We start from the raw sequence: 17,655 nt of genomic DNA, 5'->3' as shown, positions 1-17,655 counted from the left end.
TAACTGGAGAAACCCAAGCGTTTAGGTCAGAGAAGAGGCCCACCAGCCCCCTGCCCCCTCTGCATGTTCTGGGAAGATCTGGCTCTTCGGCAGCTCGCCTGGCAGGGGCTCTGTACCATAATCCCCTGGGCCTGGGATCAGGAAGCTCTTCCCAGATTGGGGGACCTGAAATTTCAACCAAAGCCTCAGTCCCTGCCCGTGTCACACATGTCTTGTCTTTTCTGTATTCTGATTCTTTGATGTCTGGAGCCTTGCTGACTCTGGAGGGAATGCCCCTCCCAAGGTTGGCCAATTCTAGGAGATAGTAAACAATTCCTCTGCCAGCAGGCATTTCAGATACAAACCAACCAATCCAGAGTCCACAACCACCTGTTTTATCAGACTCTTACACTCTGGGCCACAACCCATCTGCCAGAATCACCTCAAGGCTGGGAAACAGACAACTAGGGACAGCACCTATGCCCCAGAGCCCAGTGAAATTATTCAAACTAACCCATTTAAACCTGTTTTCCCTGCCTCACCTGTTTCACCTTTCGTGAAACCACAATAAAGCCTCTTTTGCCCACATTTTCTTCTCATTCCTTCCGCCTCCTGACTGACTCTGGTGCTTCCCCTGTGCCCCCCTCCCCCAACGTGGAGGCGTGCCCCCTCCTCTTGGAAACTGTGAGTAACAAGCCATCTTCTCAATGGCTGGATCTGTTGGCCTCAGAGAATAATAATAAAACCTATGTAAACATTGCCGTTCTTCCAACTTGGAGAAGAGACCCCGTGTCTAGAGCACCGCCCTCTGGACACCTGTGGAGACCCCAGGTCCTTCGCGGTCCCCAGGCTCAGTCTCCGATGCGGTTTCCTTCCTTCCCTTGGTCGTGGAAGGCCCTTTGGCAGCCCCTCAAGTAGGAAAAAGACGTTGAAACGTGGGCTTGTCCGGAATTTGAATTTATGACCCAAAGCAAAGATACATGCCCAGACCAAGTTACATCGTTCTCCAGGTCCAGGCACCGTCTGGCACACAGACCCGGTCTCCAGCGAGCGGAGACAGAAGTGTTTGCCCCCGCCCCGTTCGGGCTCCTTCCCCCAGCGCCAGGCCTCCAGGCCAGTCCCGGAGCCCCAAGGACGAAGCCTCCGGCCTGGAAACACCCGCCCCAAGCGGAGCGATGGCCACTTGGCAGCACGGAACTGGGCGCAGCCCGATCGGATCGCGGCAGGCGGGGACCAAGATCCTCACGCTTAGGACTCCGTAGAGCTCCGGAGTCTTCAGCCCGAAAACTGGGGATGTCTGAATAAAAGAAAGTGGGGCTCAACCAGAATTTGAACCCGCGACTTCTCGCACGCCAAAACGAGAACCATACCCCTAGACCAACCAGCCGACGCCTGAATAGCTCCTGACGTCTGTCTTTGGAAGCCTGAGACCGCGGCTCTGCCCTCCGATCCTGGGCCGAGTTCTGGCGGCCGGGCCCCGCAGGAACTTGCGCCGGAGGAGGTTTCGGTTTCGATTCCAGAAGGAGGAGAGTTGCAGCGCTGCCGGAACCTAACGGAGAGGGGGCTCCCGCACACTAGGGCCCTAGAGCCGCAGAGCCAGACTCCCCCAGGCCACGAGGGCCACCCAGTCTCCAACAGCTAGAGGAGGGGACGGGCGACCAGGAGGAGGAGGGAGTCCCTGTGGCCCAGGTGAGTGTGAAAGTCTCCCAGGCCAGAAATTTCACCCAATATGGGACACAAATCCAAGACCTCGAGAATGAGACTCTGCCACCTCCCAACCGGCCAGTCCGGGTGAGCCTCGAGCATCTCGGGGTCCCTCTTGGCCTGAGCTCGGCCCCAGAAAACCCTCACAGTTCTGGAACCCTGATGTAGGGGTCAGAACTGGGGTTGGTGCGCGCTTCTTCCTGAACGGCGCTGCCCCGCTAGCAAGGAGTCCAGCATCCACCTGGAAAGGAAGGCCTCCCTGGCTTGTTCCCGAGGCGAGGCCATGGAGCCTTCCTGATTTGCTTCAGGCTACTCGTCCAAAAAGAGAGCTGAGAATTTGATGATGAGAAATCGTCCCTTATTGGAACCCGACACCTCCCACAACCTAAGCGAGGATCACACCGCGATCCTTACTAGTCTCTAGTGATACCCAACCACGTGCCCTTGCCCCCGACTTTCCAGCTCCCTGGAGCTGCTGGGACTACACAGACCCACGGCCGGACAGCAGACAGGAACTTGTTGGGGCTCTCGTCCTCTGCTGAAAGGACCCGAGAATTCAGCACTCCAGTGCCCGAGATGCAGTGTGCACAGGATCCAGGGTTTGTCCCTACCATTTTTAGGACAGTAAAGTTCTGAAGAAATACAACTAGTTTGTGAGGAGTATCCTTTTCTAACCCTGCCTGGCTAGCTCAATTGGTAGCACATGAGACTCTTAATCTCAGGGTCGTGGGTCCCACGTTGGACATGACTTTTGCCCTCAGGGCTTGGCTTCACAGGTAAGCAGAGATGATATTACAGAAGTGACCAGATCCATATAAACTAAGCCTCTTCCAAAGGAGGATCTGTTGCTGGTCCAGGGAAGCCGGCATGTGGCCACCAACCTCGAATCTCACTGGAGCAACTTGCTTTTGTCTCATTAATATTTTATTATATGCGTTTTGGAATTTAAAAGTTGAAACTTACTCCACAGTTCCAGATACAGCACACAGAGTGGGTCAGGAGCCCCTCTGAGAGGTTCCTTTTCTAAGAACTTTCTTGAAATTCCCGCGATCGGGGCAAGCGCTTATCAGGCCAAGAATTATCGCCCAAAGTAGGACTTGAACCCATTCAGTCTCAGTTCTACACGCGGAACGAGAGCTACAACAGGAGACTTGGAAATGGATTTTCAGCTAACTCTGGCCCTAAGCAGGGACCTACATGATGCTCCATCCGGGGGTGTTCCCCACCCAGGACCCTCGCCTCCCCCAACCCTGTGTGTCCCCACGTGCATTTGCTTCAGTTTTCCTCCCTCCTGAGACAGAGATGCAGCAGGGAAGGGAGCCCCTCATCTGGCCGTTATTCCTGTCCCAGCCCCCTCCCCTTTCTAAAGTAGAAAGAAAGTTGGAAATCGTGGGCTACTCCAAGTAGAGGTTGGGTGTCCCTCTCCTCGAGAGGCAGCAGTGAGGGAAATGTGAGTTCCTTTCTTGGGGTGGGGTAGGGGAACCAGAAGGGTTAGCAACACCGGCCCTGAGGCTCTCATGATGTCGGTTCATCTGGGTATCCAGGTTTCCAAGGTGGGGGCCAACGGGGGGCAGGAGAGGGCTTGGCAGTGGGGAGGTGCCTGCCAGGTTGTGTCCCTCTTGGTGCCCTGGATTGGGGCACCCTACTCGTCCAAAAGAGAGAGAGACTATATTCATCAGAGTTCTGTTGTAGTCTATTTTTCTGGAGAACTCAGAGAGAGAGAGAGAGAAAGAGAGAGAGAGGAAGGGGAAAGTGAGGGAGAGATTGTGATTGATTGTAAAAATTGGCTCACATGATTGTGGGGATGCCAAAGTGAAATGTGCGGGGTGGGAATTCCATCAAGAGTCCATGTTGCAGACTGGAGTCAGAAGGCAGTCCAAGGCAAAATTCTATCCTCTTGGGGCTAATCTTAGTCTTCTCTCTTAAGACCTTCAGTTGATTGGGAGAAGCCCACCCACATTATGGGAAGATAATTTGATTTACTCAACTCTACTGATTTAAATGTTAGTCACATCTAAAAAATACCTTCACAGCAACATCTAGACTGGTGTTTGACCAAACATCTGGGCACCATAGCCTGGCCAAATTCACACACAAAATTACCCATCACAGGGTCCTGTCAAAGTGCTGGACTTCCTTCCAGACTTGTGGTTGCCAAGGGGGAGGAGAGTAGGGAAGGGATCGATTGGGAGTTAGAGGTTAGCCAATGCAAACTATTATATATAGACTGGATAAACAACAAGGTCCTACTGTGTAGCACAGGGAACTATATTCAATAGTCTATGATAAACCATAATGGAAAAGAATTTTTAAAAGAATATATATATGTATATGTATAACTGAATTGCTTTGCTGTACAGCAGAAACTAACACAACATTGTAAATCAACTATACTTCAATTTTTTTAAAAGTGCTGAGCTTCCTTCTTAATAATAGGAGAGACAAGGTACAAAAGCTTACCTTCTACTTTGGATGTGTCCCAGTAGGCACCATACCAGAAAACAGTACCTCCCAAGCTTCTCAGAGGTGCTGGTGCGTCTCCTCAACCGTGCAAGTCTTATTGCCTCCGTGAATAGCATTTCCTGCAGGCACTGCCAAGATCCCTAGTCTGTTCCACTGCAGCATGCCGTAGAGCCATGCTGGCGAACCAGTATCTCTGTCCCTTCTGATTCCTTCTTTCACAGTTTGCCATGGCATTTCTGGCAATTCTACTTCATTTAATGTAGGCCATTGCTTTTTCCATCCTTCCAAGAGCCATGCCAGCTGAGTATCACAACCAGCTTGAGGGACCATGCCAGGCGTTAAGTTCTGTGTCATGAAAGAGTGTCCCATATGATAATCTCTCCTTTTTCCAGCTTTTTATTCTCCTCACCCAGATCCAGGACCGTCAGGATCCACTCCGGGCAGACTCTCCAGGTCACCGCTGACACGTCATCCAGATCCTACAGAAGCAGTCCCAGTACTTTCCCAGTTGAGTCATGCTGGGATGTGACCCTAGTATTTGGTATGGTGGCCTGGAGGGGAAGTTGGAGCAGGTCTGAAGTGACCAAATGTTTTGTAAAATACCTGCCTCATTTGAGGTTCCTCCTAGTCTCCAGGCAAGGGGGTGGAGGCCTGGGCCCCCACAGCAGGCCCCGAGAGTTCAAGGCTCTCAATGCAGCTACCCAGATATATCCATTCCAAGTTTGATGGCCCCGAGCGTTCAAGGTTCTCAATGCAGCTACTCAGATATCCCCATTGCAAGTTTGAGGGTCCCATTTCTTCCCTATCAGCACCCTGACATTGGTCCAGGAAATTTGCTGAGACTGAGAATTCAAGTCTGCCTCAAGGCCTGCTCTTGAGCCTGGCCTTCAGCTTTATCGGCCCTTCAGCTGTAGAAGATGTAGGTTGCTTTCAATGCTGCCAGAGCAGCCTCTGATGTTCACTCTGCTTTGAATTGGTGATTAGTCCACAGGAGGCTGTCATTCTCGGGTTTCAATGCTTTAAAGACATTGAAACATTTTGGTTTCAATGCGTCAACACATAATTCCACAATGCTTACAATGATCACATTTCCACTGTATCTCCAAAATGCCAGAGACATGGGGTGAGCTCCCTCCCATACAGCCATCCCAGTTCAACGGGGACAAAAGGCTTAATAATTGCATGGCTCCAGCATACCCGGGTCTCTCAGAAGTCTACCTACCACCAGTGATGTCCTCCTTGGTGCCAGGCAGCCAGAAGGTGATTCAACCTTGGAATCTTGTAACCGAGTAGGACCCTGTGGGGCCTTCCAGGGACAGATCCCCCCATGTCCTCCGCCTGCCCTCATCTGTAGAAAACATTAGCCTTCTAGGCCTTCCCCAAGTTCCAAAGAATAAATTTAATCAGAGAAGTGAGAAAATGCAGAAAGAAAGGAAAACAGTCAAGCAAGACAGTGGTTTAGCCATTAAACAAAGTCAAGCACCTTTAACTCCTCCTCAAGGGCTGTAGATAATATTCTGAGCTGTTTTGCAGAGCCCGAAACCCTCACCAGGTGGTAGAAGTTAACTGTAGATTGCCCAAAAGCACCTATGTAGACCCCAGACCGGTTGGAACCAGAAGGTTGATGATGTTGACTCCCAATTACCTCACCACCAACCAATCAGAAGAATGTCCATGAGCTGATCACACACCCCCACAACCCCCATTCCTCACCTTGTCTTTAAAAACCTTTCCCTGAAAGCCATCTGGGGAGTTTAGGCCTTTTGAACGCTAGCTTACTGGGCTCCTTGCGCGATGCCTGCAATAAACGCTGCACTTTCCTTCACCACCACCCTGTGTCAGTAGATTGGCTTTATTGCACAAAGCTGAGCAGACCCAAGTTTGGTTCGGTAACATTCTCATTCTTAGAGTCTGTTTCCAACTATTTTAGGACAAGTTTCCAGGGATTTTTGTGTAATCAGTTCATGAAGGGAACACTCTGAGGAGGCATCTGTAAGGAAGCAGGGGAAGCAGGATAGACCCGTGGGCCAGTATTTAAACTTTTATCCCTCAGCTTCAAACTCACCCTGTAGACCCCGCTTAGTGACACAGTAAGTCCTCTACATACGAACGAGTTCCATTCTGAGAGCACGTTCATAAGTCCAATTTGTTCCTAAGTCCAACAAAGTTAGCCTAGGTACCCAACTAATACAATCGGCTATGTAGTACTGTACTGTAATAGGTTTATAATACTTTTCGCACAAATAATACATAAAAAACACAAAATGAAAACATTTTTAATCTTACAGTACAGTACCTTGAAAAGTACAGTAGTACCAGCTACATCATTGCTGTTTTTATGCTTGCTTCCGGACATCCTGGGCTTGAAATAAAGACACTGTACTACTGTCCTCTATACAGTACTGTACAGTAAAGTACACAAAAGCATAACCACTTGTATAGGATGCACGCATGTGACAATATACGCCAGACACGTGAACTAACTTACGTGATTAGACATGCGAACACACATTCGCATCTTTGAAAGTACGCAACTTGAAGGTTCGTATGTGGGGGACTGACTGTACTGCGCTTTGCCAGAGGATCTGTGTCATATTTTGCCGATAGGAGACACTCGAGAGGCTGAAAGGCTGGCGGAGGAAGAAGGGACTCTACTTCCTGTTTGCTTCCCGTTCCTACTGCCACCCACCCCACCCAGCCTCACTTTTTTATTCCTGGAATAGTAGTTCTTTCCAGAAATGGCAGCTGAATCCAGTTTGTTTTCCCAGCACTCACAGAACCACCCTCATCATGGCTCATGAGAGACACCTGCGCAAGCTGACGGAGCGCCCCCCCCCCCTCAGGCGTTTGGGGATACCAGTCCTAGGGGACCCTCCTCTGAGCTCAGCTGAGCTGCCTCTTTTCCAGAGATTGGTGTTTTTTTTTGTTTTTATTTTTGCGTTACACGGGCCCCTCACCGCTGTGGCCTCCCCTGTTGCAGAGCACAGGCTCCGGACGCGCAGGCTCAGCGGCCATGGCTCACGGGCCCAGCCGCTCCGTGGCATGTGGGATCTTCCCGGACCGGGGCACGAACCTGTGTCCCCTGCAACGGCAGGCGGACTCTCAACCACTGAGCCACCAGGGAAGCCCCAGAGATTGGTTTTTAAGCTCCACAATTTCTCTCCAAGCTTCTAACTTTTAATAATCCCAACCTCTTCCCGTGGTCCTCCAGCCCCATGGGTGGTAGCTGCTTTCTCACGGTTCCCTTCTGCCTTCTCAACTGCCTCCTTAACAATGCTTTTTACATAGTTACCAGTTTTCATTAGTCTTACAATAACAAATAGGTTTGCTTACCCTCCCCCAGCTTTATTGAGGTATAATTGACAAATAAAAATGATATATATTGAAGGTGTATAACGTGAGGATTTGATATATCTATACCTCGTGAAATGATTACCACAATCAAGCTAATTAACACATCCATCACTTCACAAAGTTACCTTCTGTGTGTGCATGTGTGTGTTGAGAATACTTAAGATCTACTCTTAGCAATTTGAAGTTAACAATACGGTATTATTAACTATAATCACCATACTGTACATTAGATCCCCACAACTTATTCGTCTTATAATTAAAAGCTTGTATCCTTGTACCAACCTCTCCCCATTACCCCACTCGCCAACGGATGGGTTTTTTGACTGCTGTGTGGACCCTGGTTTGGTAATGAATTTGGGCTTGAGCTCCTTGCCAATGGGAAATGAGATACTGGTGACTCGTGGCATGCAAGGGCATCGTTATCAAGCCGCCTATCACCTGGTTGATTATGATGAAGTGCCGACTGAAGCAAGTGCCCTGGGAGACCACTTGGCTGCTGCACTTGACTCTTATGGCAGTAAAGGTGACTACAAGGACTGTGGCATGGAAAGGATTCTCCTGGGTGCATCCGTTTGCTTAAAGAAAGAAAATGACAAGATCAGGCCTTTAAATTTTCAGCCTAAGTCATGTTCAGAGATCCAGGGACGTTTTCTGGCAGCCGTAAAATAATCGTATAGCTGCAGGGCTGACATTGCTGAAAATCAAACACATAATCGAATGAAGTATGTTGTGGAATGACAATGTAAGTTGAGTTCATAGACTTGGGAGATCTTCCATGTGGAAGAAACGGCATTGATTATGAAGGAGTGGAGCCGAAGCCTGGGGACATCTAGGTAGGCTCAGACCTAGTTGAGAATCTTGAACCCCTGAGTCATTTGGAGCCTCCCTTGCCAGTGAAAGCAGCCTGTCCTCTGATATCTGAGAAGAGTAGCCTTCCTGTGTTTGAATATCCTATAATAATCTCACCTGGAGCATGGCAGGTGAGACACGGGATGACGGTTCTCCTCAAAGCCCACACCAGCCAGCCTTGTTACCCCCTAACACTGGTTGCCCTATAACTACAATCAGATCAGCACGCTGTAGGAGAAGGACAAAGGCCGGCCTGGGAGGAAATCATTCATATGCCAAAAGAATTGCAAATTTTGTTCATTTATGCCAGCAGAGAACTAGGGAATGTGTGTGGGAATGGACCCAAGGATGTTAGAATAAGGAGGATGGGATTTTTGCAACTGGTGACGTTATTTCTCTGGGTGCACTTCCCAGCAAGCCTGTATCTAATGTGTTATCTTGTGCAGCTGAATGTGGCTCTGCCAGTTTTCTTAGTTGGTTGGCTAAGCATGGAACTCAATGGTGGCCTATGTTTAAGGAGATTAAGATTCAAGAATGTTCCTGGCATCATGTAGAGAAAGGAATCCAAAGACTCTGTGAGACAGAAATGCTGGAACAGGTCTATCATACACGAAAAGCACACCCACCACCCCACTGAGAGGGCCCCAGGGACATTCCCTTCAACAAGGCATTGAGAAACATTGGTGAGGGAAGCACCAGCAGCCTTGGATAGCTCTGTGGTCGCTGTTCTCTGCAGGCCACATATGATGGTGGGAGATGCTGCATTGAGATGAGGTCCCTGGTTTGAGTAGGGATGATGGGACCTCAGGTGCTTGGGAAAGCAGAAGTAAGGCCAGAGCTGGAGGAACAGAAGAGTCCCATCCATGGTTTTTAAAAATAAAAGAGAACTATGTGTATATATGACAAAGCCTCAGCGGCCACCTCCTCTTTGGGCATGTGGTAAAGGAGGCTTCTGATTTTACTCCACCATGTCCTGCAGTTTGGGAGATTTTTACCTTGAGGATGAAGGCATGGATTAAAAAGAGAGAAAACTTTATTATGGGCAAAATCTGAAAACGTGCACATCTTTATCAGAAAAGTAAACCTTGTCCAACTTCGCTATAGGGTGGCATCTAGCTAAACCCCAGGGCCACTTAATTTCCCACTAGGGTAAATAGACAGCTAGCTTCATTTCATTTTTCCTCTGGCAGAAAGTTTAAAATACTACCTCCCGTACCCCGGGTGGGACTCGAACCCACAATCCCTGGCTTAGGAGGCCAATGCCTTATCCATTAGGCCACCGGGGCTCATGAGAAACGTTTTACAACAGTCCTAAACCAGTCTTTCTGTCACCTCCCCGTGGTTCCTGCACTTTACGCACAGACTCCCGGCTCCAGCTCGGCGGGTCCTTGGTCCCCTTGACGTCCGTATTCGGCGGGTGCATCCTCTTAGAGCCCGCCGGTTCCCGAGCATCCTGGGGCTCGGGAGAGGTCGCGCACGCGCGGATGGAGCTGAGGTACGATCCTCGCTTAGGATGTAGGAAGTCTGCGGATCAAGTCCCGGAGGAGCCCTTTCCCCATCTTTTTAGGAGAATTCGAGTCCTGGGATAATTAACATCAAGAAGGCGTTCGAGGGGGCAGGAGCGCGCCCGCGGCGGTGCGGACGGCCGGGCCATGGCCGAGAAGTTCGACCACCTGGAGGAGCACCTGGAGAAGTTCGTGGAGAACATCCGGCAGCTCGGCATCATCGTCAGAGACTTCCAGCCCAGCAGCCAGGCCGGGCTCAACCAGAAGCTGAATTTTATTGTTACTGGCTTACAGGATATCGATAAGTGCAGACAGCAACTTCATGATATTACTGTCCCTTTAGAAGTTTTTGAATACATAGATCAAGGTCGAAATCCCCAACTCTATAACAAAGAGTGCCTGGAGAGGGCTCTGGCTAAAAATTGAACAAGTTAAAGGCAAGATTGACACAATGAAGAAATTTAAAAGCCTGTTGATTCAAGAACTTTCTAAAGTATTTCCTGAGGACATGGCTAAGTACCGGAGCATCCAGGGGGAAGACCATCCTCCTTCCTAACTCCCTCCTCCGTCTGTCTGAAGATCCTCCTAGCCCTGCACGAGTGGCCGTGACCTTCAGGCAGCCTTGACTGAGCGGCACCAACGCTGTTTCCTGGGCCCATCCTCCCGCCACCTTGTCCTCGTCGTTGGCCTCTGGGGACGGCAGGGCCTGGAGGGCGTACGGGGCTGTGCCACCAGCTGCCCCTTCTCCCTGACGTGCTCTGTTTGGTCCTCTAGCTCTCAGGGGACTGGTGATCACACAACTTTGAGTGCGATGTGTATGATTCTCCATGGTGAAATAGTCTTGGAAATATTAAATATGATAGGTAAAGTAAAAGTTTAAAAAAATTATACCTAATAGTTTTCTTTTAATATACTTTCTGTTCTTTTTTTTTCTTTCTTTTATGGTGTCAAAGAAAGCTAAACAAAAAAACAAAAGGAAAACTTGGTTTAATATAAGTACTTTAAATTCGTTTTGTATTTTATATTTTTAAGTATAGTGCATAAAGAATGTGTTCAATGGAACTGTGTTTCCATAGATTTCAGTTAGTCTAATATAATAAGTCTTTAAGTACTTAAAAAAAAAAAAAAGAAGGTGTTCGTTATGCAAAATGTGGGAGCAGAAGGGAGAGAGGCAACAGCCAGGAGCTTGGGAAAAGTGTCGGTCCCTATCTTCATCCTCCTCCCTACATTGCCCCTTAGACCAAAAGTGTTTTCTGGTTCCAAGTCTGTGCAGTTTTTAGCAGAGCCCAATGGCCTTAGGTCTTTGTCCTAAGGATGCTCCGTAATGGCTCTGTATCTGCCCAGCCAGCTCAGTTGGTAGAGTGTGAAACTAGTATCAGAGGACCCAGCGTTTACTTTCCCACCAGAAGATGGGTATTCTTTGCCATCTCTAAAGTATTTGTCTTACTGTGGCTACCAGAGGCGGGGTGGAGGGAGGCGTGGGGGGAATTAGATGAAGGTAGTCAAAAGGTACAAACTTCCAGTTATAAGTAAGTACTAGAGGTGTAGTATTCAACGTGATAAAGAGAATTAACATTGCTGTACGTTATAAGAAGAGTTAATCCTAAGAGTTAAGACAGAAAATCCTATGAGTTCTCATCACAGGTTGATGAATGGTCACTAAACCTGTGATAAGCATTTCATGATGTATGTAAGTCAAATCATTATGCTGTACACCTTAAACTTATACAGTGCTGTATGTCAATTATATCTCAATAAAAGTAGGGAAAATAATAAAAATGTTTATCTTAATGAAGTTTCTCTTTTTATTTATAAGCCCTTAGTAAACCACTGAGACATCACAAAAACGATAAAGGAGATGGTGACACTCCTCATGACTCCAAGGTCACCTGCGCCCACTGTAGGGGTACACGCTCAGCTGCCATTCCCCCAGCGTTTTCCCTGGTGGGAGGAGGTCCCATCACTTTGGTCATTCCGCTTAGCCAGAATCCCTTGGTAAGAACTCGGTTCCGCAGGTAGAGTCGTTTTTTCCAGGTAAAATGATGACTCAATCCTGGGCATATTCTTTACATTTAAATTTTTAAAAAAACATTCACACTAATCATTTAAGGGTATACTCTCACTGCAAGAAATCGAAATAATCTATTAATTTCTTTTCACATTTTTTATTGTGGTAAAATATACGCTTAAGGTTAAATTTGCCATTTTAACCATTTTTAACTGTACAATTTACTGGCATCAGTTACATTTACAATATTGTGCAAGCATCATTACTATCTATTTCCAAAACTTCTTCATCACAATAATCTATTATATTTTTAAATGCCCCTGTCCACTGACCCCTTGGGGATGACCTACCCGTGCAAAAATTCAACCCCTCATCTGTCACAGTTCTCGTCGTCTGAGCTATATTCATGCAGCCAGTCCCGTGTGGGCTCCCGGCACTCACGGCCGGTGGACTTCAGAGTCAGCATTCCGTCTGGATCTGAGCACTATAGGTCCTCACAGCGCCCTCGGAGCCTCCCAGGCGTCCCGAGCTACGCAGCTGCAGGTGCAGGGCTACTTCCGAGGGGTGGACATAGCCCGAGGATCCTAGGCCCGCGTAGGGAGCAGTCTGGAGAGAGGGAAAAGTGTTTGTTTGCTTGTTGTTTTTTACCCGGAGTAGAAAAAGCAATCTCCGCAACGACCACGAAGGGACTCGAACCCTCAATCTTCTGATCCGGAATCAGACGCCTTATCCATTAGGCCACGCGGCCTTGCCGCTATTTCGATTGCAGCTTTTCTCATAAAGCTTTCTCAGGCGCCTGTTCAATATGCCCTAATACGCATGCTCACACTGGCAAGGAGCCCCGCCCCTCGGGCTCGGTGTGAGCGGGGCTCCAAGCTGTACGACTGAGCGCTACTGAGCACAGCCCAAGTGAGGGTTCGAGCCTGGGTGAGGCTGCCCAAGCCCCTCCTGTCCCGAGAGGCTCCTGATCTCTTCTCCCACGTGCCCCCGGCCCGCAGTGGGTCAGGAGTTGCCCTCTGCTCCCCCAGCCCCTTTGCTTCCCCTATCACAGCTCTGCTAAACCTGCCATGCTCTGTTCCAGTCTTATGGCCCCAGAATGGACTCTGACTGCTGTATAGGCAGAGGCCCTGTCCGTGGCCCCAGCGTGGTGTGCAGGTGGGGTGCGCGTGCTGGGAGGATGGTGTGGACCCCGCGCTGCCCTTTCCCAGGACATCCAGCTCAGCCTAGCCCATGTTGGGTTTCTTAGAGCCGGAGGCTGCCCTGGCGCCTCCCCTGCTCCCCCTCCTCACCCGGTGGGCCCAGCCTCTGAAGTGCCAGGCACTCTGCATACATTATCTCACTTAGTGTCACAGCTCCCTGCGTGCAGGCGCTATTCACGTGTACAGCGATCATCATGTTTATTCCATGGCGGCTGAGCCTCCCGTGCTATCGCGCTGCTTTTAGATGAGGAAACCGAGGAGCGGATGGGGTCAGGGATGGCGTTGGTGTGTGGCCACCCACAGTCAGCATCCCCTTGGTAGCCGCGGGCTCAGTCAGGCCTGCAGGCAGAGCGAGCACCTCAACGAGCTGCGGATCTCCAGACAGGCCTTGCGGTGCTCATCACAGTCGGGACCCAGCACGTCTAGCTTGCACACCTGCTAATTGACCTGTGCCGACCACACCCAGCCTGTGCCCAGGACTGCCAGGTCCCCCAGCGCCCAGCCTGGCATCCAGTGTATTGTAAGGCCTAAAGTTTCAAGTGTTGCCTTCACATCTTTGGGTCTCACAGGCCCCGTTGGTTTCCCCTGCTCTTGTCAGCTGTACCCCCCGACCCAGCAGGGAAGGCCCCCCCATCCCGCTAGTTCCCCCACCAGCCAGATCAGCCACACTCCACCCCAGTTCCCTGCCAGCCTGTGAAATTATTCAAACTAGTACCCCACCCCGTTACTACAAAGTCTGCATCTACAACCCCTGCTGGTTCCCTGTGCTCCCCGGGGAAACACTGAGTGGCCGGAATGGCCTGAGGTGTCCTCCTCCCCCAGCTGTGAGTATATGTGGTTAATAACTGCTGTCCGTCTCACTGTCCAGGGCCGGGTGTTGTGTGTTCAACCGTCTCATACTATTGAGGGCGGGGTATCCCTCCCTCTGCAATGGGGTGAATAGGAGGTGACCAGAACACCAGGGCTGAGAAGAAGGATGAATCCAGCTCCTCTCCCCAGGAGACCCCCCACCCCCAACTCACCTCAGTCATCAGCTCCAGGAGGTCTTCCCTGGGGTCAGCTCTGAGGACCTCCACCAGCATCTGGATAAAGTCTCAGCCCTTCTCATCCCGAAAGGCTACACAGCCCAGGCCAGGGGACCAGGGCCAGAGTGTCAGACTCAGGCCCCTGCCAGCTGCCTTCCAATCCCCAGGGGCCTATTGTTGGTGGAAGTGGGGGCAAGCACACAGGACCCCAGCAGTCAGGCAAGAGAATGGGGCAGGGAGCAGGAACTTCTCGCTTCCGGATCAAGTTGTTGCTCAATGTTTGTGCAGTGAATATACAATGGATTCAATATCGAAGAAACATTTACTGTGAACCTACTACGTGCCAGGCACTGGCCAGGGCCCTGAGGCAGACAGAACTGTCCTGCCCTCATGGAACTTACAGCCTAGAGGAAAGGATGTAGGTACAGTGCTTAGCAGAGCCAACCTTCAATATGTGCTCACCATCGTTACTATTATCATAAATAATATACATGGAAGGAAGACGGCTTAACTGCGACGAGGCTGGTACCCCTGCACCCCAACAGCCAAGCGCCAGATGCCCCTAAAGCCACTTCAGATCTCTGGCCAGGAGGCTAGGCCCTGTGTAATGGGCTTTGTGGAGACCCATCCCCTTACCTTCAGTGGCTGCGTAGACCATCAAGATGTCTGCTTGGTTAGGGCTCCCTGGAGTGGGGCCCCCGGAGAAGCTGCCTGCAAGAGGGACCAATGCCTTTTACCCAGCGTCCTGGGACTCCACCAGCCCCAAGGGTCTCCTCCAGTCTTGCTCAAGGGCACACAGGGCAGTAGAAAGAGTGCAGAGCAGGAAAGCCAGATCAAGTTTCAAATCTCAGCCCTGCTGCTTCTTACCAGCTGTGTGACCTCGGAAAAGCTATTTCACCTTCACTTGTTTCAGGCTCAAGTAGGGGAAGAAACTCTCCATTTTCAAAGGCCTTTGCCATTTAAGGTTTTCCTTCCCATCTTCTTGGCAAAGAGAGGAAGGAGGTGGCAGCAAGATCCCAGCTCAGAGCCCTGGAAGTGCTCTCCAGACAGCTCCCCCCATCAGCCCCGCCCAAGCCCAGGCTCCCTGAGGTAGGTAGACCCACCTTGCACATCAGCATAGATGTGGAGGACATCGGCCGGGGAGGGGGTGGCTGGTGGTGCCTGCAGCCAGCGCCACAACCAGGGGAGAGTGTGCGTCCCACACCAGTGTGCGTCCCTGTGCCCTGGGGAAGGAGGGAACAGTCACGTCCTTTCACTCAGGAGACACCTGGGGGTGCTTCCAGGGCTCTAGCCCCCAGAGCTCCTGGGCAGGCTGCCAGGCTGGAAACATTCAGAGCACCGAATGACAGGTGCTGAGGGTGAAGTGCTCAAGTTCATGGACATGACTCCTAGGAGAGGCTGGGAGAGGGGGTGGGGAAAGGGCAGGGCTCACTCAGGCTTCTTGGAGGAGGTGGACAGCAAGTCCTGGGAGGCTGAGGGCTGGGTGAGGAGAGCCAGGGCTGCAGGAGGCTGGCTGGAGGGAAGGACCCGGCCAAGCCTCCAGGGCGGGCTCCAGGCCCTGCTCACCCCATGGCAAGCCTGAAGCAGGAAGATCTTGGGGCAGCCCCACAGGGCCCTACAGCAGCTCAGCTCCTGCACCAGCGCCTCTGGCTGCACCTCTTACCTATCAGCACCCAGTAGCTGCCCCTGAGGCCCCCCGTGGGCCATCAGGGCCACAAGGGCACAGCTCACAGGGTCCCTGCAGGCATCCAGCCACTCCCAGAAATGGACCATCTCCTCCTGGAAAGTCTGGGGGTGGGGATGAGATCAGGCCTGGGCCACAGTCACGGCCTCCCTAGCATCTGGTGGCCCTCTCTCTGGGTGGTTTCTCTAACCCCCTGCCACACTACCCCCCACCTCCTTCCAGCCTCAGGCCCGGGGAGCAAGTCCTTTTACTTTCTTTCTTTTTTTAAAAATTAAAAAAAAAATTTTCTGGCGGTGCTATGTGGCATGTGGGATCATAGTTCCCCGACCAGGTATCAAACCTGTGCCACCTGTATTAGCAGGCAGATTCTTAACCACTGGACCACCATGGAAGTCCCACAAGTTCTTTTTCTAACCCTCTGGTTGCATGGCCTCATTGGAAGTGACGTGGGTCCAGCCTCCTGCAGCTGGTTCTCTGGCCCCCCTGGAGAAGCTGCACCAAAAAGTTAAGAGCTGTGAGGGGAGGGCAGTGAGCTGACAGGTGTCTGGGAAGGAACCTGAGACCCTCCCAGGAAAAGCCTGAGGGTCCAGCCAGGGCCTTGAGCAGGGGAGAGGAGAAATGGCCAGTGTGGGGGGCTTCAGGGTCCCTGGAGACTGTGCTTCCAGAGTCAGGGAAGTGGGTTCTGCATGCGTGCAGCAGGGAGGATGGAGGCTAAACTTGGGGGTGCACTTCCTGCCCACGATTGGTAAGAGGCTAAGGAGAGAGTGCCCAGGGTCCTGGTGGGGGGTGCCTTCCTCAGAGCACCACCAGAAGTTCTGGGCTTCCCCTCACCTGGGCTGTAGGGTCTGTCTTCAGGGTGGTCTCGAAGCCCAGGGCCTGGCACAGGTCCCCAGTGCCTCCACATCGGGCTGGGCCCCAGGCTGGTCCTGGGTCACGGCCAGGAGGAGGGCGGCCTTGGCCCCAGACAGGTCACACTGAGCGCTGGGGCTGGGTTTTGGCTACAGACAGGATTAAGGTGGATTCAAAGTGGTCTGAGGACCTCCCAGCTCCTCGCCTCCCTGCCTCAGGTCTCCCGAGCCTCTCTCCCAGTCGAAACTGTTGCCACAGAAAAGCAAACATGTATTAAAAAATAAAATAAACCAAGATAAATGTCAAAAAAAAGAAACTGCTGCCACATGGTTGGACCCCAGCCATGTCCCGCTAATCTCGAGCCCCCAGAGCTCCACGTCCCCTAGGCACAGTGCCCCCCCTCAAGGAGCTCCCAAAGACTGGGCAGTAGGTAGCCCCTGAGGACTCTTCAGCTGTCCAGCAGAAGACCTGGTGGGGGTTAGGGCCGGAGGACTCCTCAGGCAGCCGCTCCGTGCGGGTGCAGTTATGGGGGAGCAGGACCCTGGCTCCAGGGAACAGCTTGGCCAGGCTCCTGGCTACCACTGTCTCTTTGGTAAGGACTAGTTTGGCGCAGGTGGCGGTGTGTTAGAGACCCTAACCAGACACTAACCCTGCCAGACACTAACCCTGCCAGAATGGAGGGAGGAGGAGACAGACAAAAGAAAGGGAGGGCCCAAGGGGGGTCTTAGTTCAGGCTGAATCACAGGATTCCCAGGACATGGATGGCCTCAGGTAGACACTGGCTGCACCATTAGCCATGCTGTTCCCCGGGGTCCAGGGATCAGCGTGCACAGAGATGGGGCGCTCCCAGAGCGGGTCAGGGCCTGTCTGGGAAGGCTCGCAGGGTGGGCACCGCCTGGGGAGGCCGGGGAGAACTGTGGAGCAGAGCTGGGGCCCATTCTCACTTCCAGTGACCACCCAACTGCCCACTGAGACCTTTGGGCCTCGGGACCAGACCTGAATCATCCCCAACCCTGGACCCCAGGGACCCACAGTC

General features: G+C 51.5%; 2 non-coding genes and 1 pseudogene across 2 annotated transcripts; 1 reads left to right on the top strand and 2 right to left on the bottom strand.

Moving 5' to 3' along the window:
• Positions 1-9,562: 9,562 nt before the first annotated feature.
• TRNAR-CCU (transfer RNA arginine (anticodon CCU)) lies at positions 9,563-9,635 on the bottom strand. The gene has a single exon. It is a non-coding gene; the product is annotated as a tRNA-Arg (tRNA).
• Positions 9,636-10,001: 366 nt separating this feature from the next.
• LOC132438742 (mediator of RNA polymerase II transcription subunit 10 pseudogene) lies at positions 10,002-10,675 on the top strand (annotated as a pseudogene).
• A 1,862-nt stretch (positions 10,676-12,537) lies between these two features.
• TRNAR-CCG (transfer RNA arginine (anticodon CCG)) lies at positions 12,538-12,610 on the bottom strand. The gene has a single exon. It is a non-coding gene; the product is annotated as a tRNA-Arg (tRNA).
• Positions 12,611-17,655: the final 5,045 nt, after the last annotated feature.

This window comes from Delphinus delphis, chromosome 15 (genome assembly GCF_949987515.2).
Source record: "Delphinus delphis chromosome 15, mDelDel1.2, whole genome shotgun sequence".
Lineage (NCBI taxonomy): Eukaryota > Metazoa > Chordata > Mammalia > Artiodactyla > Delphinidae > Delphinus > Delphinus delphis.
The sequence above is the reverse complement of the archived record's forward strand: the minus strand, read 5'-3'. Positions and strand labels throughout refer to the sequence as shown.